Raw genomic sequence first — 24145 nt, forward strand, 5'->3', positions numbered from 1 at the left:
AGTTTTCAAAGAAAAGACCTTTCACCTTTTCTTGTTGTGCTCTGTCTTCCTGGCGGGAATGCACTGTTTTGGTCTTTAGGGGTCACCTGACGTTCCTCTGCTGGCCCTTGCAGCTTCCTGACACCGCGTCAGCTACACATGTATTTGCAACGACCCCCTCCAATGGCATGGCCTCCAGAGCGTTTAATGGACCCTCAGCACAGCTCTGGTCGACACACGACACCTTAGCCCACACTACACAGGAGTCCATGCGGCCCTCTCCGTTCAGCTCATCGTCTCAGAAATTCTATTCCATGTGGAGCCTAGACTTCTCAATTCTTTCCTGTAATGTTAACAAATGACCATGACCCCAAAGCAGCTAACATACTGAGAGCGCTGTCCACCTACCAGCCATTCCTATGTTATATGGTTTACTCTGAATCCCAGGTAACTTATAAGAAAGGTACTATTGCCCTGGCTGGTTTGGCTCAGTGGATAGAGTGTTGGCCTGTGGACTAAAAGGTCCTGGGTTTGATTCTGGTCAAGGGCACATGCCCGGGTTGTGGACTCGATCCCCAGTAGGGGGCATGCAGGAGGCAGCTGATCCATGATTCTCTCTCATCATTAATGTTTCTATCTCTCTCTCTCCCTCTCCCTCCCTCTCTGAAATCATTAAAAATACATAAAAAAAGAAAAGTACTATTACCACCCCCCATTTCCAGGTAAGGAAACAGAGAGGTGAGGTAACTTGCTTGAGGCCACACAGCTTGTAGAAAGCAGAGTAGTGCCTGGAGTCCTGGTCTGGAGGCTGCAGAGCCCACCCTCTCCGCTTCCCCACTCTGCATTCGGTGTTATCAGCGGGATAATGTGTCGTGGAGTTTTGCCAGGGATTGGCACCAAGATTCTGCCACCATTCTGTTGGGGCTGCTTGGCATAATGAGCTAGGCTTCCTCATGGCATCTCCTCTTTACCAGGCTTCATGGTCTGCCCTTCTGAATTTCCTTAATGCAGTTCTGTGGAAAGAGTTTTAATTCACAGCGATGACAGCTGCAGATGTGAGCCGGCCATCCACGGGCCACCAGGACTAAAGGGGCTTGGGCGCAGGGCAGGAAAGGGTGATGATGCAGCCCACTTGAATTTCAGCGAGGTTTCAACCTTATTGCCATTGCTGTGCAACCTCAGACGAGTTACTTAACCTCTCTGGCCCTCAGTTTCCGCATCTGTAATGTGGGGAGAATAACGGAGAATGTGTGTGGGAAACACTCGATGTCAAGGAGGCACTCACTGTCATCACTTTGTGGCCACCCCGGCTTCAGTTGTCAGACTTCAGTTTCCCAGTTTCCTCAACGAGTCCTTCTCCAGTGATGTGGTTCAGGTCCCAGGCTGGGCAGGCGGGGCAGTGGCTACAGAGGCCAACAGTCCCGGCCCCGCCCTGTGGGGCTCCCAGGATGGGGTGCGTGGGGCAGCCGGGCCTGGAGGGAGGGAGCTGGGGATTGGCTGTCTTTGTTCTCTACCCACCTCTGCCTGTCCCTTCCCCACCATGTGGTTCCCGGTCCCTCCTGTAGCTGCTCTTTCTGGGCTTCTGCTATGGATACACTGGCCTTGTGCCTGTGTCACTTCTTGGATTGGAACCTCAGACTAGGCTCCCCAAAGCCTTGGCCACATCTCCCCATTCTGACTGGGCCTCCAATGGTGGCTGTGTGTCTTTCCCTTCCCCTGAGCCCCTGCCCCCCACAAGAGGGAGGGGGCTACCTGCTCTGACTGCTGTCTTATGCGCCCCCCGAATGGGGGTACCCAAAGAGAGGCTGTACCGCCCCAGACCAGGGGTCCCCAGGGACATGAGCTGGATCTTCCCCTTCAGGCAACTCCTTGGGGGTCAGAAATGTACCTCCCCTCTCACACATGGAGATGCTCAGAGATAGAGGCTGTCTCTTCCCCTTCGGGTTGGGGCTCTCGGGGACAAGAGCGGTGACTTCCTGCTCAGAGTGGGCTCCCCTGGGGTCGTGTGTCTGCTCCCTCAGGCTGGGGCTCTCTGGCTGGGCATCTGTCATCCCTGCCACTGCCCGCCTGCCCCGCCCCCTTCCGCTGGTCAGGATTTCAGTGTCATGAGTAATTGAATTCCTGCACCAGTCAATTGTGGAGCCTTAATGAGTCCCGAGTAATCTCAGACATGCGTGTTAATTAAAGAGCTGTCCTGGTCCTATTCCACCGGAAGTTAATCATCGAGGAATTAGGAGGTGTCAGCTGGGAACTTCATTAAGGAGGTGAGGGTGGGGACTCGCCGAGGGAGAGAGGAGCCAGGGATGGAGTGGGTGGGGGGGGGAGTGGGGTGCTTTACTAGACCGTCAGTCAAGATCCCCTTTGTATCCAGTTCCCCCAGGAGAACATGAGGTTCTGAGTAAAAAGTTCTCTGGATGGCTGGCTCCTTCACAAAATAGCAAATGGGGTCACTGGAGAAGATGTGATCACACTTTTCTGAGTCCTCGCTGTCTCTCTTTGATGGTCCGCCTGGAGTCTGCTAGAGCTTTGCAGGATTAGCTTCTCTCTCTGCCGGGCCCCTCGGGGCTCCCTGGGAGCATTCCTTCCTGCTTATTTTATTCTCTGCTCTTCTCCCATCAACTCTGCGGGCCCACCCCTGGCCCTGAGCTGGGAGGACGAGGTGACAGCTGGCTTACTCCGGTCGGTCGGGGATTCTTAGCTGAGCTCTGGTACCTGGATGTCTGGAGGGACCCTCCCTACTCTCAGCCAGATGGTGGAAGTGGGCGTTTTGTGGGACCAGCTCACTATCTCAAAAGCTTCTAAAGCCGAGCCCTCATTCTGTAGGTTTTTCCCACTGGTCCTGGTCTACAACCTTGGCTGTAGTCTTGTTTGTCTTCTTGTCTTGGCTGACAGCCTCCAGGGCCATTAGCACTGCCTCTAGGTCCCTATCACACCCCCTGGTCTCTCCTCTCCCAAAGCCCCCAGCGCGCTCTCTGCTCTTCGTCCATCCGTCCATGCGTGTGTGGGTCCAGCAAGGTGGTGAGTAAGCAAAGGGCTTGGTGACGCTGATGGAGCTGAAGACTGTGAGCACCTGCTTTTAAAATCCATGTCCCACCCCTTGCTGCTGTGCTGTGGGCTGCATTGGAGCCGTTCCGCCTGTGGAGGGAAGTGATGGCGACCCCTGGGGTGGGAGTGGGGATTTGGACCACAGTGCTGGTGAGCGGCCAGCAGGAGAGTTTTTCCTGTGGGCTGGGTCTCCGCAGGCTGACAGGGACACAGCTGCTGGCCCAGGAGGACCCCCTCCCCCCGCCTTCTTGCTTTGAGGGTGTGCAGTGGCACTGGGTTTTGATGGCCCTGGTGTCTGTGTGTATCTATCCGTTCATGTCTGCGTACCCGTGAGAGGGCACATGGGCGGGTGAAGGGGGTTCGGTTTTTGCTCCTCCGTGAGAGCCTGTGTGGACATACTAACAGCTCATACTTATTATTATGTGCTGGGTACTGTTCCAGGTGCTACTCTACAGATGAACTCATTTACTCCTCACAGCAGTCCCTGGTGAGGAAACGGGGGAGGGGAGGCTCAGAGAGGAGAAGTCATCCGCAATGAGGGGCAGAGTTGGATTTAAACCGGAATCTGGCTTCAAGGCTTCCCTTTCCCCTAGCAGACTCGCTTGTCTCTAAGGCCGTGATGGCGAACCTATGACACGCGTGTCAGAGGTGACACGCGAACTCATTTTTTTGGTTGATTTTTCTTTGTCAAATGGCATTTAAATATATAAAATAAATATCAAAAATATAAATCTTTGTTTTACTATGGTTGCAAATATCAAAAAATTTCTATATGTGACACGGCACCAGAGTTAAGTTAGGGTTTTTCAAAATGCTGACACGCCGAGCTCAAAAGGTTCGCCATTACTGCTCTAAGGGGTAAGTGTGTTTGTGTGAGCTTCTGGGGTGTGTATGTGCAGATCAAAGAGAGCTGAGGGGAAGGGAAGGAGCCCTTATTAGGAAACAGCCCCCTCCCCAACAGTCCCCAAGGGAACACTCCCAGGTCCCTCTCCATCTAGGTGTTGGGGAGGAGCAGACATTGGGAAATGCCCCTCCCCTTCCCTTGCCCAATATATTCCACAGCTGGGGGGGGGGGGGGGGGGGAGGGGAGTGAGGAGAAGAGACTGTCATGTTACTTGGATGACCTTGAGCAAGGCCACACAGCCTGGACTCCCATCAGGCCTGGTACTCTCTAAGTGACTAGGGAATGCCAGCCTCCTGGGCCCTTGGCTCCCTCCCCCGGACCATGGCTCTCCCTACCCTCCCTCTCTGCCCTCCAGCTTCCTCCTCTTCTTTCTTCCCCACCTCTAATCTCCTAAACAAGGTAAAGGGAAACTGGCACCTGGATTGCTGGCAACTTCCATCTGGCCCCGTGTCTGGGTGGACTGAGCCTGCCTCCAACCTCAACACGGCTTGATCCCCATTGCAAATAGCTTTCAATGCCTGGAAGAGAGCTCGTTGGTTTCTTCTATCCTGGGATTTACTTTAGGGGGGTGAGATTAAGAGGGACAGTATGGGGGTGGAGGTGATATGTGTCACTTGTAAGCCCAGACATTTGAAAATCTGAGCGCTTACTCTTCCAGTTCCGGGGCAATGGTGCAGCTCCATCAGCGTGGGTGCCTGCATTTCACTGTGCAAGGCGGGGACACTCTGCTGACCCAGGTTGACCGAGCCTGCAATGTGGGCCCAAAAGTAAATCTTCAATGTGTTATGCCACTGAGATTTGGGGGTTAATTTGTTACTGCAGCCTGGCCTAGCCTTTGCTGACTAATGCACCATTTCTGATCCACTTTGTAAATCTTTAATAGCAGTGGCCCATATCTTATTCACCACCGGTGGGAGCATAAATTGGCACAACCTTTCTTGGAGACAATTTGGCAGCATGTATATATGAAAAGCCCTAAATAAATGTATTGTCTTTGACTCAGAAATTTCACTTCTAGGAATTTATCCTAAGGAAATAATTGGACAAGTTCAGAAAGTTGTGTGGATAAGGAGGATATTTATCACATAAAACGTGAGAAATTGGATCGGCCTAAATATCCCACAACAGCAAATTGGCTAGATAAATTGTGACTCGGCTCTACGACCGAATACTAGCTGCTGCTGGTGGACGGATTTATTGACACAGAAGGAGAGCCACACTGTTATAGTGCAGTGTATGCATAATGCAAGCTCATCTTTGTTTTTTTAAAAAAAATATATATGTATATATACATTTGCATAAAAAATCTACACAATAGTCTACAAACACTTAGCAATGGAGATTTCTGGGAGTGGAATCTCCGGTGGTTTTATCTTTATTGTTTTTATTTTGCCTCTCTTTGAAATTCTTTCTTCAGCGATTTTGTATCATGTATAATTCAAAATTAAAGGGGAGGAAAAAATGACGGTGTGATCTTGGACGTGTTAACCTCTAAGAGTCAGGATTTCCTAATCTGTGAAACAGGCATACGATTCACTTCCTTGGATGGTTGTGAGGAGTTGGTTAGGTCACGTGTTATGAAGCACCTGGCAGCTGCTAGACGCTCAAACCGATAGCCATTGTTATTAGTTTCCAGTGAACTAAGGAACCAGAGAGGTTGGTTGGTTCGTTAATTAATCCACCCTTCTACCCATTCTTTCAATGAGCCGGCCCTGAAATCGACTGTGCCCTTGGCTATGTGCTGGATAAAGATAACAACAATAATAGCAAAGACTTAAATGACATTTAAAAGGCATGACTGTAAGCACTTTACATTTAGCTAACTTAATCCATAGAGTAACCCTTTAAGGGGATACCATTCTTAGCCCCATTTTATAGATGATGAAATCGAAGCACAGAGAGGCCAAGTGACCTGCCTAAAGTCACAGAGCTGGGAGGAGGCAGAGCCAGGCAGTTGGGCTGCAGAGTCTTAAGCTCAGGAGACAGACAGAGTCTGGGAGCAGCAGCAGGGCCAAGGTGGGAGAGGTCCGGCCGGGAGAGGAGCAGCGCTGGGCTGGAGATGTCAGAGCTAATCCAGACACCAGGGAGGTGATTAGCAGGATTTCTAGTATTTTAAAACCCTGGTTGAGCTGAGGGATGGGCTTGTGACTGTGTTTGGGGAGGGAGCATCATGGGACCCTGCCCATCTCTGGCTTTATGAACCCAGGCTCATAAGAAACTCAACTGATTTGGTTGAGTAGGTGAGGGTCACCAGCCTCCTGGTGAGCCGAGGCGGCGGGTGGGGGGTGGAGGGGAAAATACCCTCCACAACAGCCCATAGTACTGTGTTCACCATGGGCCAGGCACTGGGTGCAGCACATTCATGCATCATCTCATTGAATCCTCAGGACAACGCTGAAGTAGGTGCCATGTTACAGAGCAGGGCGCCGAGACCCTCAGGAGGGGAAGTGGCTGGCCCAGGTCTCACAGCCAGGAGGTGGGAAGCTTAGACCCAACCCAGGGTCCTGAGCCAGCGCCTTAACCACTCTGCTAAACATCTCCTGGGTGGGGCTCCCCATCTCCCACCGCCTCACTGGGGTCCCGGAGACACTGGGGAGCTGGGAGACGTCCTCTGTCAGGCACACCTTGCCAGCGATGGTTGCCAGCGATGGTTGCCCCTGCAGCTGCCATGGGTTTGCTGGGCCCAGCCAGGTGACACTGTCATATCAGGGCAAAGGCAGGGGAAGAACTAGAGCCCCCTGGGGCCAAATAGGGACCCCAGATGGGAGTAGCTAGGGGAGGAGGAGAGCCCCCTGTCCCCAGGAACCACAGGGAGCAGGCCGAAGGGAAAGGACTCTGTGCCTGGAGCAGCAGGTGTGCTATCTCCTGTCATCCTCACCACCAGCCGGGAGGACGGGATTACTCCCCCATTTTACAGAAGAGAAAATGGAGGCTGAGGGTGCTGATGGGACTTGCCCAGGGTCCTACAGTGAGAGTAGAGCTGATACTGAGCTCAGGCTGGAGGCCTGCAGATCTGAAGTTGGAGTTTCTTCTCTCTCTCTCTTAAATTTATTTTTCAATTACAGTTGACTTACAGCATTATATTGGTTTCAGACATTTATATGCCTGAGGAAGTGATCTGCATCAGTTGCCTCCACTGGGATTTCATTGTCTCTGAGGGCAGGTTCCTAAAGGAGGAGCTACTGTTTCACTGAGGCTGGGGGGAGGGGTGGGGTGGGGGACAGAGGCCCCTAAGCAGTGGTTGGGGACTGAGACTCTTCTGGGGCAGGGAAACATTTAACATCCCAGGCCTTCTAATAGTTTCAGTCACCGAGTGTGGCCAAGCCCCAGGGAATCACTCTGGCCCGGGAAGGGGGGCCTTGGGCCGTTCTCTGAGGCCTGTTGGTCTGACCTTCCACCAGGGTGTTCCTGGGGCAGGGGCTCACCCTCACAGCTGCATTGCTATCGACTCATCCTGCTTGTTAAACAAACAAGTGGCAATTAATGCTGTTGTAAAAAAAAAAAATCCCTTAACAGACATTGCCATGAACATCAATTTGGCGACTTTTTCTTTTATAGATTGCGTTTTTGGTGTTGTGACTAAGAAATCTTTGCCTAATCCAAGGTTACAAAGATTTTTTCCCTACCTTATTCTCTAGATGTTTTATCGTTTTAGGTTTTGCATTTAGATCTATGATACATTTTGAGTCAATTTTTATATATTGTTTGAAATATAGATCATTTTATTTTGTATTTAGATATGCAAAAGACTACTTTTTCTCTTAAAAAGACTGGACTTTCTCCACTAAATTGACTTTGAACATTTGTTGAAAATTATATATCTATATAACTAATATATATATATATGTATATATTCATGCAGGATATTGGTATATATATTTCTGAACTCTAGTCTGTTCTATAAGTCTATATATTTATCTTTAATCCATACTGTCTTAATTACTGTAGCTTTATAACCAATCTTGAAATCAGTGTTAGTCCTCCAACTTTGTTCTTTTTAATTATTCTAGGTCTTTTGTATCTTCCATATACATTTTAGAATCAATTTTTCAACTTCTACAAAGAAGTCCTGCTGGGATTTTCAGTGTGAGTATGTTGAATCTATAGATCAATTTGAAGAGAATTGCCATCATCACAATATTGAATCTTCCAACCCAGGAACAAGGTATGTTGATATATTTAAGCTCTCATTAATTTTTCTCAGTAATATTTTGTATTTTCATGGTACAGGTTTTACCTTTTGTCAAATTTATTCCTAAGTATATAATAATTTAAAAATGTTATTGTAAGTAGTATTGATATTTGTTTCTTTTTTTAAAAGCATTTTTTAAAAAATAGATTTTTATTGATTTCAGAGAGGAAGGGAGAGGGAGAGAGATAGAAACATCAATGATGAGAGAGAATCATTGATTGGCTGCCTCCTGCAAGCCCCCTACTGGGGATCAAGCCTGCAAATCAGGCAGGTGCTCTTGACTGGAATTGAACCCAGGACCTTTCAGTGTGCAGGCTGACTATCCACTGAGCAAAACTGGTTAGGGCTGGTATTAATATCTGAATTTCAGTTTCCAATAGTTAATTGCTAGTATATAAAAATATAATTGATTTTCATGTATTTACTAGAGGCCCAGTGCATAAAATTCATACATGGGTGGGGTCGCTAGGCCACTGCGTGGTTCCCCCTTCCCTCCTCCTCTTTCCCTCACAGCCATGCCACCACTGCGGCAGGCGGACGGTGGGCCAATCGGGGCCTGCTGGCTGGGGGGAGGGATGGGGCATGGAGGTTGACCGCCAGCCCCGAGGATGGAGCTGACCCTCAGCCCCCCTGGGAAAGGAGCCATGTCCGCCACCACTTACCCCCAGTTCCCTGTCTCAGCCTGGGGCCCAGCTCTGATCGAGTGATCAGAGCCTGCTGGCTAGGGGAAGGACCACAGGAGGTTGGCTGACTCGGGGAGGTTGGCTGTGGGAGTGCACTGACCACCAGGGGGCAGCTCCTGTGTTGAGTACACATCATAGCAACCAGTTGTTTTGGTCATTCTGGTCGTTTGGTTGTAACAGTCACTTAGGCTTTTATATATATACTAGAGGCTTGGTGCACAAAAATTTGTGCACGGGGGGGGGGGGGTCCCTCAGCCCGGCCTGTGCCCTCTTGCAGTCTGGGACCCCTCGGGGGATGACCACCTGCTGGTGTAGGCCTGCTCCCCGGGGGATTGGGCCTAAGCTGGCAGTCAGACATCCCTCTGGCAGCCCGGCAGCCCTTGGGGGATGTCCATGTGCCAGCGGGGAGCAGGCCTAAGCTGCAGTCGGACATCCTTAGCGCTACTGAGGAGGCAGGAGAGGCTCCCACCACCACCGCTGTACTGGCAGCCATCAGCCTGGCTTGTGGCTGAGCAGAGCTCTCCCATGTGGGAGCGCACTGACCACCAGAGGGCAGCTTCTGCATTGAGCATCTTCCCCCTGGTGGTCAGTGTGTGTCATAGTGACCAGTCATTCCCAGTCGTTCTGCTGTTAGGGTCAGTTTGCATATTACCCTTTTACTATATAGGATAGAGGCCTGGTGCACAGGTGGGGGCCGGCTGGTTTTCCCTGAAGGGTGTCCCGGATCAGGGTGGGGGTCCCGCTAGGGTGCCTGGCCAGCCTGGGTGAGGGGCTGAGGGCCGTTTTCAGGCTGGCGGGCGACTGAAGCTCCCAGCCTCTTTTTTTTTTTTTTTATTCTGGGATTTATTTACCTTCTATAGCTGTCACTGGAGCTGAGAGCCAGCTCCAGCTCTGAGGCCCAGCTCCAGCTCTGAGGTCGTGGCTGGCTGAAAGCAGGTATCTGGGGTTTGTTTGGCTTCTATAATTGAAACATTGTGGCTGTCCTGCTTGCTCCAGCTCTGAGGCCACAGTTGACTGAAAGGTATCTGGGTTTGTTTAGCTTCTATGGTTGAAACTCTGTTGCCATCACTGGCGCTCTAAGCTCTGAGGCCCTGGCTGGCTGAAAGCAGGTATCTGGGGTTTGTTTAGCTTCTATAATTGAAACATTGTTGCTTCCGGAGCTCAGAGCTGGGCCGTGGCAGGTGGAGACCCTTGGCTTCCTTCATCACTGGAGCAAGCAAGCCTCATGTTTGTTTCAGCTGCGTGGCTGCCATCCGCCATCTTTGTTGGCAGTTAATTTGCATATCCTGCTGATTAGTCAATGGGAAGCGTAGCGGAGGTATGGTCAATTACCATGTTTGTCTATTATTAGATAGGATAGATTTTGTAACATTGCTAAACCCATTCATTCTAGTAGCCTTTCTTTGGTAGACCCATTGGACTTTTTATATAGATAATCATATCATCTGTAAATAAAGACAATTTTATTTATTTATTTTCACTCCAAATACTTTTATTTCTGTTTCTTCTTTTATTTCACTGGCTAAAATCTCTAGTATAATGGTAATTTGAAGTGAAAGTAGACATACTTACCTAGTTCCTAATTTTAGGGAGAAGGTATTCAACTTTGAAAACTGTTGTTTCATATATTGTGTATGTTTTATTTTGGTTATTTTAGGTGGAAGTGTCAATTTGTTCTCTGTTTCTTCATTTTGTTTTTTTTTTTTTTTTTTTTTTTTTTTTTTAAATATATTTTATTGATCTTTCACAGAGAGGAAGAGAGAGGGATAGAGAGCTAGAAACATCGATGAGAGAGAAACACCGACCAGCTGCCTCCCGCACACCCCCCACTGGGGGTGTGCCCGCAACCAATGCACATGCCCTTGACCGGAATCGAACCCGGGACCCCTCAGTCCGCAGGCCGATGCTCCATCCACTGAGCCAAACCGGTTTCGGCATGTTTCTTCATTTTGGATGGAAATAGAAGTCTCTTTATTCCTTTAAATAGCATTTATATGCTAATGACTCCCACATTCCCCTCTGAACTTCAGACTCTTATATCCAACTGGGAATACTCATGGCTAGCACCTCAAGCTCACCACATCCAAATGCAACTCTTGATCTCCCCCCTCCTTCCCCTGCGAAATATCTCCTTACCCAGAGAAAATTCACCAGATGTTCAGGCAAAAAGCCTTCATTTCATCCTCTTTCTCTCTTCTGCTCACTTCCTAAAGCAGTACCTCAGCAACTCCTTTTGACTTGACATCCAAAATGTATCTCTAATCTGAGACCCTTTCATCCCCCACCCCCACAAGCCACCGTCATTGTTCATCTGGATCTTCAGTAGCCTCCTAACTCCAAACTAACTGCTCTCGCTCCTGTTCCCCTACAGTCTCTTTTTCCTTCAGCAGCCAGGGAGCCCTTATAGATGTTAGTTCCATCATGATGCTTCTCAGCCCTCCAACAACTTCCTAACACAACTTAGAATAAAGTCCAAGATTCATACAAGGGGAACAGGACTCTATATGACACGGCCTTCCCCACCTCTCTCACCTCATCTTCTCCCCTCTCTTCTTGCTCACTCCACTCTGGCCACCCAGGCCTTCTCTCTGTTACTGGATCATGCCAGGACCCCTCTGATTCAGGGATACATCCTCTTTCCATTGTCTGGATGCTTCCCTAGGTATTTCCCTATCTCCTCATTGGGCCTCAGCTCACATGCCGTCTCCTCAGAGAGCCCTTCCATGACTGTGTGACCGAAGAGAGCCCCAGGATCCTTCTCTCCTTACTCTGCTTTATTTCCCATTATACAAGTTATCCCTACCTGACACCCTGAATATTTGTTTGCTCATGTGCTTATCATCCCTTGCCCTCAGCAGAATGCAGGCTTCACAGGGTAGGAACTATTTCTGGGTCACTCTTGGGTTCCCTATGCCTAGAATAGTGCCTGGCGTACCATAGATCAGTGATGGCAAACCTATGACACGCGTGTCAGAGGTGACACGCGTGTCAGAGGTGACATGCGAACTCATTTTTTTGGCTGATTTTTCTTTGTTAAATGGCATTTAAATATATAAAAAAATATCAAAAATATAAGTCTTTGTTTTACTATGGTTGCAAATATCAAAAAATTTCTATATGTGACACGGCACCAGAGTTAAGTTAGGGTTTTTCAAAATGCTGACACGCGGAACTCAAAAGGTTCGCCATCACTGCCATAGATGCTACAGAAAGCAGAATGAATGAATGAATGAATGAATGAAAGAGAGCTCTTCATGACACTAGGTATGATCTACTTGCTGTGTCATCTCAGGGCATGTCCTTTTCTCGTGAGCGCTGGCTGAAAGCCAGAGCATCCCCCTGCCCCGAACATTGTACTGTGCCCAGTGAGCCCTGGGCTTTGCTCTTCACTTCCTCATCAGGCAGGGCTGGGCCAGAGGTTCTCCATCTAGTTTGATGGTTCCAGGCTTTGGATTGCCATGATGACCACCAGGGGGCGCATGATGCTCAGATTCTGGACCAAAGGTGCTGTGCCCTAGCTTCTCCCTGGGTGGGTAGAAGTCGCTGTGCTTCATTGTTATTTGGACTCCTGTATGCAGGTGGTTTACATGTGTGTGGAGAATGTGACGGTGGTTCTAGGAGTCCTGACTCTGGGGCTCAAGGGGTGGCTCTCAACTCTTGCTGCTTATCCCTCCATGGCTCAATCTCAGGAAATGATTCACCCATGTCTGCCTGGGGGAGGGAGGAGGTAGGTAGGCCCACTGAGATGGAAAGCGCTCAGTGGCTTCTCACATGGCCTAGACCCCCAAATCACCTGTGCCTTTGGACAGGAAAACCTTTTGCCATCACTGAGCAGGGTGACCCTATTATCCTTGAGGTCCCTCTAAGGAGCCAGAAAACTGGCCAAACTGTCCCAGCCCTTCGTCTTCCTTCGGGGCTGGGCCCTTCACTGCCCTCCTTAGGTCAGGGAAGGCTCCCATCCTGGACTTCAGTTTGCCCCTCAGTCTCCCAGAGCCCTAGCAGGACAAGCTCAGAAATGGGGTGACTCACATACACACAAGCTCATTTCATTCTCTCAGTCAGTTTGAATGTTTTTGCTATTGACTCATACACAGATGGGGAAACTGAGGTCCAGAGAGGTCATAGACAAGCATTCGGTGTGCTTGGCTCTACTGCGCCCTCTGTTGTGGGTGTGCCCAATGCCCCCAGGGCCATTCCCTTTCCACAGAGTTACCTCCTTTAGCTCAAACAGCCTCTGAGCCTTGGCACTTGCTGTTCCCTCTGCCTGGAACATCTTTCCCTCAGATCTTCCCGTGGCTGGTTTCTTCCTGTCATTTGGGTGACAGGCCAGATGTTCTTTCCTCAGAGAAGACCCCCTGACCACCCTCTCTTTCTCACTAGCTTAGATAATTTCTTCTAGAGCAGAAGTGACCACCATCTGAAATTAGCCAGTTTCCTGGTTTATGGTTTATGCTCCGTCTCCCTTGTTAGAATGAAAGTGTCACTAAAGCAGGGACCTTGCCTGCTGTGTTCCCCAATGGACCACGTCTTCCACGTGGCACACAGTAGGAGGCTCCCGTGGGTGTTATTGAGTAAGTGAATGAGGGGGATGCAGAGCTGCCTGTCACTCACACAAGGACCCCCCTGCAGGCCCCAGCCCCCGGGACACTCTGGGGCAGACGTGCCCGATCCTCTCTGGGCTCCTTGCTCCCTCATCTGTTCCCCACGAGTGGGCATGTGTCTCAGACAGGAAGCCATGGAGCGTTTGATTTAAGAACCAAAGCCAAGATATGGGAGGAAGAAAGAGGGGAGCAGTGAGCCCTGAGGGTGGGGTGCAGCCCCTGGTGGGGGAGGGGGCTCAGGGACCGCAGAGGCAATGGGTGCCTTTGCTTTCCCATACGCAGGCTGTGTGTGTGTGTGGGGGTTTCTGACCACGAGGGCTGCCCTGTGTGAGCCCCTGAGCTCCCTGTCAGTGCACCAGTCCTGTCAGGAGGTGCAGAGTGCACCCCCCCTCATGGTGTGGCTTGCCAAGTGCTCCTGAGACCCCCCAGTGCCACGACAGCTGACTCGCAGGATGGCCTGGTGACTGGGCAGAGAGCAGCCCATGCAGCAGGAGGTCCGGTCTTGCTTTGGGCCAAGGAGATCTGAATTAGAATCCTGGCTCTGTCGCTTCCATGCTGTGTGGCCTTGGGCAAGTGGCTTCTTCTCTCTGAGCTAAGAAGTGAACTCCACTTCCTGGGACTGGCTCTGGAACTGCCCTCCAGGCCCAACCTTTTCTGTCTGGGGTTCCTGGACATCTTTCAATGCCCAGCATAAAGGGTATGTCCTCTGGGTAACCCCCTCCCACCCCCACCTGGGGAGTCAGGTTCTTCCCCTGGAGTCACCCTGTTGGCCTGTACCTACAGCACGATGGCATTGTCTGTTTAGATGTCCGGCCCCTCCTACTAGATCGGAGTCCCTTGCGGGCAGACCTGGAGTTTTGTTCATTTCTGCATCCCTCATGCCCGGCGTGGGCACAGGCACACCACAGATACGGTGGTGATACCGATGAACTGGGTCCAGAACTGGGTTGATTTCTATTCTCAGAGATCCCTCAGGACAAATTTGCCATCCACATCATTCCAACCTGATGCTAATCCAGCATCCCCTGCCCTCCCCTACCTCATCCTAGGGCTGCCCAGAGTGAGATCACCTAGTCATTGTCAGCAGCACGTAGACTAAGTACCCACATGCATTATATCTCATTTAATCCTCACTATGATATGATATCATATACTTATTTCTATATTTATATTTATACCCATTTTAGACACGAGCAAACGGAGGCTTAGGGAGATCAAGTGACTTGCCTGAGGTCACAGAGCTCTCAAATGGCAAAGCTGGCAGCGTGCTGCTCAGTGTTTAAGAGCCAGCTCTCCAAACCAAACAAAGCCTCCATTTGTGGTGTTTGCCAATTTCTGTGGTGTAAATACTGCCACAGAACTTCAAGCTACCAACATGACAGTACTGAACTTGAAGTTGGGAAGAGATGCTCACATTGGCTTTTGTGAGCAGGTGTGAGTCAGCTTCTGCACATCATGGGGCAAAGCTGAGATTCAAACCCAGGCCTGTGTGATGCAGACCAATTGGCATTCTAATCTAGCTCCCCGGGACCTGGTATTGAGTGAACAAAGCAAGGTACCTAAGGGTGTATATCAAAGTGGAGAAAGAATATTTGTACATGCAAAGGATACCTATGTATGTATATGTTTGCTGTATGTGTGAATCTTGAAGGATTTGCCAGAAACTGGTAACATCACTATGAAAAAAAAATATTTTTTATTGATTTCAGAGATGGAGAGAGAGAGAGAGAGAGAGAGAGAGAGAGAGAGGAGAGAAACACCAATGATGAGAGAGAATCACTGATTGGCTGCCTCCTGCACGCCCTACACTGGGGATCGAGCCCACAGTCTGGGCATGTGCCCTGACTAGGAATCAAACTGTGCCCTTCTGGTTCATAGGTCAAAGCTCAACCACCGAGCCATGCCAGCCAGGCTATTTTATTTTTTTCCACAAAAGGGAACCAGGTGGCTGTGAGACACAGGGCGGAAGAGAGATTTACTGTGGATATCCTTTATGCTCTTTAAATTTTGAACTATGTGGGTGTATTAGCTTTTCAAAAAAAAAAAAAAAAAAAGGGAACAAACAAACAACAAATCCAGCCAACCGACCAACCGCAAACGGACACTGAGCCTGCCGCTCTTTGCTAGGCTGGTCTTCGGGCCTGGAGCTGGGCAGGGGGTGCTGAGGGGGCTGGGTTGGGGCTGCCCACTGGACCTCGCTGCCTGTGGCAGCCCCTGGCCTGTGCAGCCAGGCTGGCGGGCGGGGGAGAGGTGAGGAGGCCACCGCCTCCCCAGAGCGTGAGGGATGGGTGCACTTGTTTTAATTCTCGTTTGTGCGGCTTGGTCACTGAGACCGTGGCACTGCACTCTAAACTCAATTAGAAATTTAACAAACCTTATAAATCCTCCCAGCCCGAGCCTTGTAAATCTCCAGAGCGGGCCGGTTTAGCACTTATCCATCTCTGGCTTAATGACCTCCCCAGCCCAGCCCGGGAATGATTCAGGGCCGGTGACAGGTCTAATTAGAAAGCACGGCGTGGCCCCAGCAAGGTGAGGACACGGTGGAGGCTGGTCCCTGCCCCCGTGTGATAGGGAGGCAGTCCTGGCCCTTGTTCAGTCTGGGGCTCTGGTCATGGGAGGAGGAGGAAGAGGGGGAGGAGGGGGAGGAGGGGGAGAAGGGGGAGGAGGGGGAGGAGGGCGTGGCAGGAGCCTAATTGACTTTCATTGTTGTGCAGCCTGTGGGTGTGGTGTCTCACCAGGTCGCTGTTTGTATGGCTGCTGTCTGGCCTGCCGCTTGTAACATTACTGCGCCGAGGGCCTTGTGGGACCCAGGCTGCCCCCTGGTGGGGCAGTAAGTTTGTGGGCGGATTTGAGGCTGTGCTGATAGCCTGGGTGGTGGTATTGAGGGTGGGTTCTGCTCTCCCAGTGCCTGAGGTGATTGTGTTTCACAGCAACACCCATGAAATCAGAGGGGTCCAGAGAGCCCTCTTTTCGAGGGTGTAGGGTTCAGGTTTAATGAGAACATGGATTTTCAGCCAAGCTGAGCTTCCGGTCAGGATCCTCTCCCATGAATGGAGCCCCAGCTGGGCGCCAGGCCCTTTACACAGCATCTGATGTGACCTCCGGGCCCCCATTTTACAGATGAGGAAACTGATGTGCAGCGTGGTTCGGGGACAGCCCCAGGTCAGTCAGAGTTTGAACACTGGCCTGCCTGGCTTCTGAACCTGCGGCTACCCCGCCACGCCTCCCCTCTCTGCCGAGGATGTGCCCTTCCGGCTGCTCCTCACCCAAGAGGACACGCGCCATGATTCTGGGCACAAGTGATTAAAGGCTCCAGAGCCAACAGCTGCAATCTCCTTGGCAACATCCGCTGCCTCTGACAGGCGGTTCCACCATGTTCCGTGCTGGGGTGGGAGGCTGTGGGCCCTCTCTCCCCCTTCTCTCTTTGGCTCCTTCTCTGGTCTCATTTTCCTGTCCCCTCCCAGCTTCCTCTGGCCTCCCTCTCTGGCCCCGGTTCCCAACTCCCACTGAGTTCTTTGCCAGGAAGTTGGGGGTGGGGTGGGTCTGAGTCCTCCCCTTTTCCTATCACCCCCACTGCTTGGATATGGGAGGCAGAGCTGACTCAGTTGCCTGGGTGACAGGTGCTCGTGGTGCCCCCACCAGCCCCTCTGACCTTCTCCCTGCCCCTGACCTGGGAGCAGTCACCGGGAGCAGGCCGGGTAATTGGTTTCATCCAAGGCTCATCCTCAGTGGCACAAAAGGGAACGTTATAAATATTTTTATCTATAACTCACGACGAATAAAAATTTAATTACACTGAAAAATTTAAATTTCATAAGAAATAAATATTAATCCTGGAGAGTGACTTTTGTGGGAAGTTAACTTTCAAATGTCGTCCGTCTGGAGGTGCCTGGGGTCTGGGAGGGAGGGGGAAGCCTCCAGTTCTGGTGTCTGGCCTGGGGGGGGTCTCTACTCCTGAGACTGAGGGCACAATGACTCTAATCTACGCCCCCCCACCCCCCAGCCTCTCCCTCTCTTTAGTGGTAATTGATTACCTATCACATCCAAATTGCTGGGGGTACTGAGGGAAGGAGGCAGACATTGTTCCTGTATAAAGTCAAGGTACTAGTGACCATCAATACCCCTGCCCAGTTGGTACCCCTCTACTGGGTACAAGCCCCCCTCCTGTGCTTAGTTTCATTTGATTATTGTTATTTACTTTTGCAAAATTCAGGAATAACACACATCTAGAAAGAGGCACAAACACAAGCGTGCATCTCAGTGAATGATGGCCATGCGCAGGAAGGCACAGTGCCCAGGCCAGGGAATCTGTGTTGGCCCCATGCTGGGCAGGTGGGGGAGGGGCAGGCCCTGCCTTGAGGACCTTTGAAGGCTGCCTGATGGATGGCCTTGCTGCCTGACCAGGGAGAGAATGATTTGGGGTGGGGTGGACTCATATTAGTAACAACATCTCAATACAGACTGATCATTTATCATGTGCCAGGCGGATTCTAAGTGCTTTATGGGTATTAGCTCATTTAACCCTAACACAATCCCGCTAGGAAGTGGCGTTATTACTTCATTTTATTGATGACAAAACAGAAACACAGAGAGGTTAAGTAATGAGTCCAAAGTCACAGAGTGGGTGGGAGGCAAAGCCAGGTTAAACCTGAATCCCCTGGCTTAGAGCCCCCAGGCCCCTCTGAGCTTTGAGGGCCCGGTCTTGGTCCCAGGAGGCCTGGGTTCCAGTGCGCTCTGGAACCTCTGCAGAACTTTTGATGTTTCACACATGCTGTGTGGCCTCAGGCAAGTCTCTCAGCCTTTCTGAGCTTCAGGTTCCTCTTTTGAGAAATAGCATAAAAATCACCACTCCGTGCCTCCCAGGTTTTGTACGGTGCTGGGAAGAGGCGGCAGAGGTGGCTGGTGTCTGGCCTGGGGCAGGGGTCTGATCACAGCGGTAAAGCTAGACCTAAGGGTGAGCTGCTCTGGCCCGTGTGCTGGGGCGGGGGCGGGGGGGGGGGGGGCACACTAAGTGTACTGCGTACATGTCCCATGCATCCCTCAGGGCAAGCCGCCTGCCTGGGAGGCAAGTCCTGTTGCAATTTCCAACTGATGGGTGAGGACACTGCCCTCTTGGGAGGAGGCTGAGGAGGGGAGGGGTGGGGGTGTGAGGTTGCTCTGAGCATGGACTTGAGGGCAGTATTTGGACCTGCATCCCAGGAAGGGTCCCACAGGAGCAGAGGTGGGAGGTTAACATGTGCATGTTGTGTGGGGGTGCTGGGAAGGCAGGCTGGGTTCTGACCTGCCCATCTCCACTGCTCCCCATTCCACAGATGCTAACGTTGAGGCCTACCTGGGCCGGGGCTGCAGATCCTGGGTCTGGGGCTGCACTGCGTCTGGTGCAGGAGTAGGGAAGTGGGGGTGGGAACTTGGACTTGAGCCTGGCAAGCAAAGTCCTTGGCTCTTGAGCCTGAAGGGGGAGGCTGGGCCTAAGTGCCATCTTGGGGGAGTGGGATGGTACCCAGAGGGCCTTGTCCTGCATCTGTCAGTGATGTGGTTGGCTGGGATGACCATGAGCTACGTGTGGCAGGGAGAGCCCAGAGGAGGCTGGGCCCCAGGGGTCTAATTCCCTCTTTATGACCTCCGTGGAGGTGGGTGGCAGAGACCTACAATTCTCCGGGGGCTAAATGGACCAGGCCCCTTCGTTGACCAGCCCAGGATGCTGAATGGGGGTACTTTAGGCAGCAGGTGGGAAATCTACCTTCTGTAGCAAAAACACAGGGATGTCCACCCTTCCCCCAGATGCAGGCACACATATACACACACATACATATTCAGATGTGGACATGTATGCTGACATGTGTGCGCACATGGACATGTGAGCTCCTACAGACACGTGTCACACACAGATGCTGGTGCACAGAGGCACCCACACAACCATAGATAGATTCCCGGGAGTTCGAGTGTCCCTGGCACCCACCCTCCCGCCAGCGCTCAGCTGATGGAATGCTGTAATTTTTTTCTATTAAATGTTGCATTTGTTGTGCCTTTTATTAGCTCCCCTCATTAAAAATGATATTATCCCCATAAATAAGCCGGTGCCTGAGACGAGTGCCTGACTCCATTTCTCTTCCTAATTGAGACACTTAGTTTTGATTTGCACATCAGCACGCACCGAGCGGATTAATTTTCAATTAATGCTCCTGGGCGGGCAGCTATAGGCAGTGTGGGCTTGCAGCCCAGTGGCCTGGGAGCAGCGACTAGGTGGGGACCAGGAGGGCCCAGCCAGGATGTCTGTGCGCTTCCTGGCTACAGGCAACAGAGCACTGGGGACTGACTGCCTGGGACTCTGTGGTTTTGTTCTTTGTGGGAAAGCGGATCCTGAGGGCCTCTGCGGTGGGAAGCACCTGCCTCCCATACCAGGCGCCATGGACTGAATGTCTGCATCCTCCCCAAATTCACACGTTGAAGCCCTGTCCCCCTGTGATGGTGTTTGGAGATGGGGCCTTCGGGAGGTAACTAGGTCATGAGGAGGGAGCCTTCAGGATGGGATTCGCGCCCTTGTTTGAAGAGGCCTGAGAGATTGTGTCTGCTTTTTCTGTTCTCCACCGTGGGCTGCCACCTGCAAACCTGTAAGGGGGCCCTCACCAGACGCGGGAGGTGTAGCACTTTGATCTTAAGTGTCCCAGCCTCCAGAACGGTGAGGACCAAATGCCTGTTGAAGCCAGCTGGGCTGTGGTAAGTTGTTAGAGCAGCCTGAGTTGACTAAGACACCAGGAAAGGGCCCCAAACTCTGCTACGAGCCTGAGTTCCGCAACCAGACAGGCCTAGAATCACAGTCCTGTGGGATCACTCCCTTGGACCATTCATATTTATCTTTTCAAGACTTAGTCTCCTCATCTGCAAAGTGGGGATAATAAGGTGAAGGGCCCGGAAGCGTTGTGGGGATTAAACGAGATGACGCAGCCGTGCCCGGTGCTCAGTGACGTCAGCTTCTCCCTCCCTCTCGTCCTCTTCTTCCTCCAAGTCTGTTCATCAGGCTGGTTTCCCACCTGGATCCTGCTCCTCTGCCTGCTCAGACCCTCGGCCTTAGACCTGCACCTGCGAACAGGGGCCTCCCCACGCCACCCGGGGGCAGGTGTCCTGTGGTATTTCCAGCGGCCACTTGTTTTCAGTAACAATGGCCTCTTTTTCTTGCCTCTGGGTCTTTGGTGGCTCAGAGTATGGGACGTACTTGTTGGCAGCCGGGGGGCCCTCCTAGTGGAATGGGCAGGACATGGTCTCCCTTGCTCGACCCAGGTTGGGCAGCCGCCTCCTGGCCCTGGCCCTTGGCCGGCAGTTCCCTGGGCCTCAGGCTCCTGTGGGTTTGGCCTCCCTGTGGGACCTGTACAAAACCAAGCAGCTGCATGGCTCCTCTTCTGCCTGTTGTCACATCAGAGACAGAACAGTCTGGGGATCCCCCAAAAGGAAAAACCACTTGAATGTTTGCTCAAGTCCTTTGAGGAACACGAAGGGAAAGTCTGTTCACAACAAACAGCATTGCATCTTAAAAGCCTCACTTCTGCTCCCTATATATGCATCTCTCATCACTATCCATCTCCCTGTAAGCGTGCTGCTCTCCCTCGAACCTCTCTCAGGACTCCCCCACACTCTCCCCTTAACCCAGCCTGTGCTGGGGAGATGGTAGAGCTCTGGGGGTGTGTGGGCAGACCCAGGATAGTGGTTGACCTGGCTTCAAGCCCTGGTTCTTCTGCTGAGCGCTGTGGCCTGTGTCTCTAGGCCTCAGTTTCCTCTGTAAAACAAGGATGGTGAATAACAGTCCGTATTTCATAGGGGTGTTGTGCCAATTACATGTGGTAAAGAGTGTAGCACCTTGATACTCAAAGCATGGCAGCATCGCTACCTCCTAGGTGCAAAGGGAAATGCAGATTCTCAGGCCCCGGCCCTGCTGAACACAAATCTACATGTCAGCAGGAAGCCAGGGGTTCCTCGTGCACGTCCAGTTTGAGAAGCTCTGGTTTAGCACACTTCTTGGCACAGGTAGGCCCTCAAAGGTGGGAGCTGTCATGATTTAGTCTAAAGCAGTGGTTCTCAACCTTCCTAATGCCGCGACCCTTTAAGACAGTTCCTCATGTTGTGGTGACCCCCAACCATAAAATTATTTTTGCTGCTACTTCATAACTGTAATTTTGCTACTGTTATGAATCGTAATGTAAATATCTGATATGCAGGATGTATTTTCATTGTTACAAATTGAACATAATTAAAGCATAGTGATCAATCACAAAAACAATATGTAATTATATATGTGTTTTCCGATGGTCTTAGGTGACCCCTGTGAAAGGGTCGTTCGACCCCCGAAGCGTTCGAGATCCACAGGTTGAGAACCGCTGGTCTAAAGGATCCTTTAACGTCAGGCAGATTCTGGCAGGGAAGATGGGGCTCCAATCCTGGCTCTGCCAATTAGCCCTGTGTGCCCGCCTCAGCCCGGCTCCCTGCCTCATGGTCCCCATCGGTAAAACGGAGGTCATGATGCCATCTCCTGGAGCTGATTGGAGAGCTAAATAAGATGAAGCCGGCCCGGCCGGTGTGGCTCAGTGGCTAAGTGTCGACCTATGAACCAGGTCACAGTTCCATTCCCGGTCAGGGCACATGCCTGGGTTTCGAGCCTGATCCTTGGTATGGGGGTTGCAAGAGGGTTCAATCTCTCTCTCCCTCTCCTTTTCTCTCTGAAATCAATAAAAATGTATTTTAAAAAAATGAAGCTGAAGGTGCTTCAGAGAGCTGTGGCATGTGCTTCCTGCTGTTGTTCCCATTTTAAACACGAGAAATCGAGGCATTTCAAAACCAAGTGATTAGTCCAAGCTCGTTTAGTGAAATCAGCCGCTGCACTGGGTCTAGTCCTGGGGCCTGAGGTCATGAGCAGTGCAGGACCCCAGATCAGGCCACAGGGACCCCTTAGGCCCTCTCATCTGCCCCTCTTACCACGGAAACCCCCTGCGGTGCCTCTCGCTGTGCTGTTGGCTGATTGCTTCTGTTTTGTGTGTTGGGGTGAAGGTGGCTGCAGATCAGAGAGGGCGTGGGGACGGGAAGGATGGGGCAGCTCCAAGATCTCATTCTTAATTAAAATGTCCTCACAGGTGATCAATCCCCAGTGAATGGCTTGAATCCTCAATGACCCAGTCCCCTCTGGCTGAGCAGAAGGCCCGGCTGCCTTCCTCCCAGTCCCCTCTGGCTGAGCAGAAGGCCCGGCTGCCTTCCTCCCAGTCCTTGAAGGCCCAGCACGGGGCCTTGATGTTGATGCTGCCTCCAAATATTCCCATCTTGTTTCCATAATAGCTTCTGTCACCGCTCTTGACAGGACAGCCATTAAGTCTTTGGCAAAATTGTAAGAATTATTAACATATGAGGTTTTATATTATTTGACAGCTGTCGGCTCCTTTGGAATCCATTTCACCCCGTCTCCTCCCTTCCTCCCATCCTCCCTCTCTGAGTCCCCCCTCCCTGCCCCAGGAGGGTGGGAGGGGCCTCCCTGCCACCCGGGAACCTGGAGGAGACAGGCCCCTGTCAAGCTTCGCCCACATCCCTCCTGCACATCTGTGGGATATTCCCGAGGCCCCCCACGCCCCATCTCTGGATCCTTTTGCAACATGGACCTACCTCACCACATCCTGGCTTCCGGGGCTTTGGTGACGATTCCCAACGCTCCATTTACTTCCCAGCTCTGCCCGGACCCACACACCCACCTGCCTCCAGGAAAGCTCCTCTCTGATGCTCCAAAGACCCCACCCAGGCTCTTCCTCTCGGGTTGTCCATTGAGTCACCTTGCCCATCATCCATCTGTCTCCCAGGCCAGAAATCTGAGGGTGGCCTAGTTTGCGCTTCCACCCCCTCTCAGTTCCTGGCTCCCAAGCTCTACCAATTCTGCTTCCCCAAAAGCCTCTTGACTCCCCTTTATCCCGTTCCCATTACCTCTGCCCTCATCTGGGTCTTGTCCTCTCTTACTGGGCCACCACATCTATGTCCACACTATGTCCACATCTACGTCCACACCACATCTATGTTGGTGTGAAGCCCAGATCCATGCAGTACATACTGGCCCTACTTCCAAATGCCCGGGAATGTCTCTGGGGCTGCAGCCTGCTCCATGCACTCAGCAGGAAGTGCCGCAGAGGTGATGGCCTGCCCTGCTTCTCCGAGGGAGTTGGTGTATACATGCCCCAGCTCTCCCCGCCGTGGGCAGGTTAACGGAGGCCCACAGGCTACACAAGTCCCCAAGGTCCCAGTGGAATAAAGCTCCAATTCCCCATGCTGGCTTGATAAAGGCACACTTATCCGCTTCCTCCCCTCCTCCCTTCCCTGCCTCATGCCCCACGCCCCTGCGGGGGTTTCCAGCCATCGCCTCCCTAAGACGAGGCTTGCACTAAAGTCCTTGTCTCAGAGTTGGCTTCTAGGAGTCCCATCAGGACAGGACTGTGGTCTGTCCATCTTGCACACCCGAGAGGGAGCCTCGGGATATGCAGGTCTGATGCCTTCACTCCCCTCCGGATGCAAGGCGGGTGGGTGTGTCCTCAGGGCTTCCAGTGGGTTCCATGGGCTGCTACAGCCAGGGGGCTGCTTCCTGGTGCCTGGGGATCTGGACCCACAGAACCTGAACACACACAGTATGAGGAACTGCTGCGTACATTTCAAAAGCAGTCACCATAGGCTTCCAATAGTATGCTTTTCTGGAAGCGTCAGTAGATAAAGCTGTGTATTTACA

The sequence above is a fragment of the Myotis yumanensis genome, unplaced genomic scaffold (genome assembly GCF_028538775.1).
Source record: "Myotis yumanensis isolate MYYU_CA2020_CCGP unplaced genomic scaffold, mMyoYum1.0.hap1 SCAF_2, whole genome shotgun sequence".
Taxonomy (NCBI): domain Eukaryota; kingdom Metazoa; phylum Chordata; class Mammalia; order Chiroptera; family Vespertilionidae; genus Myotis; species Myotis yumanensis.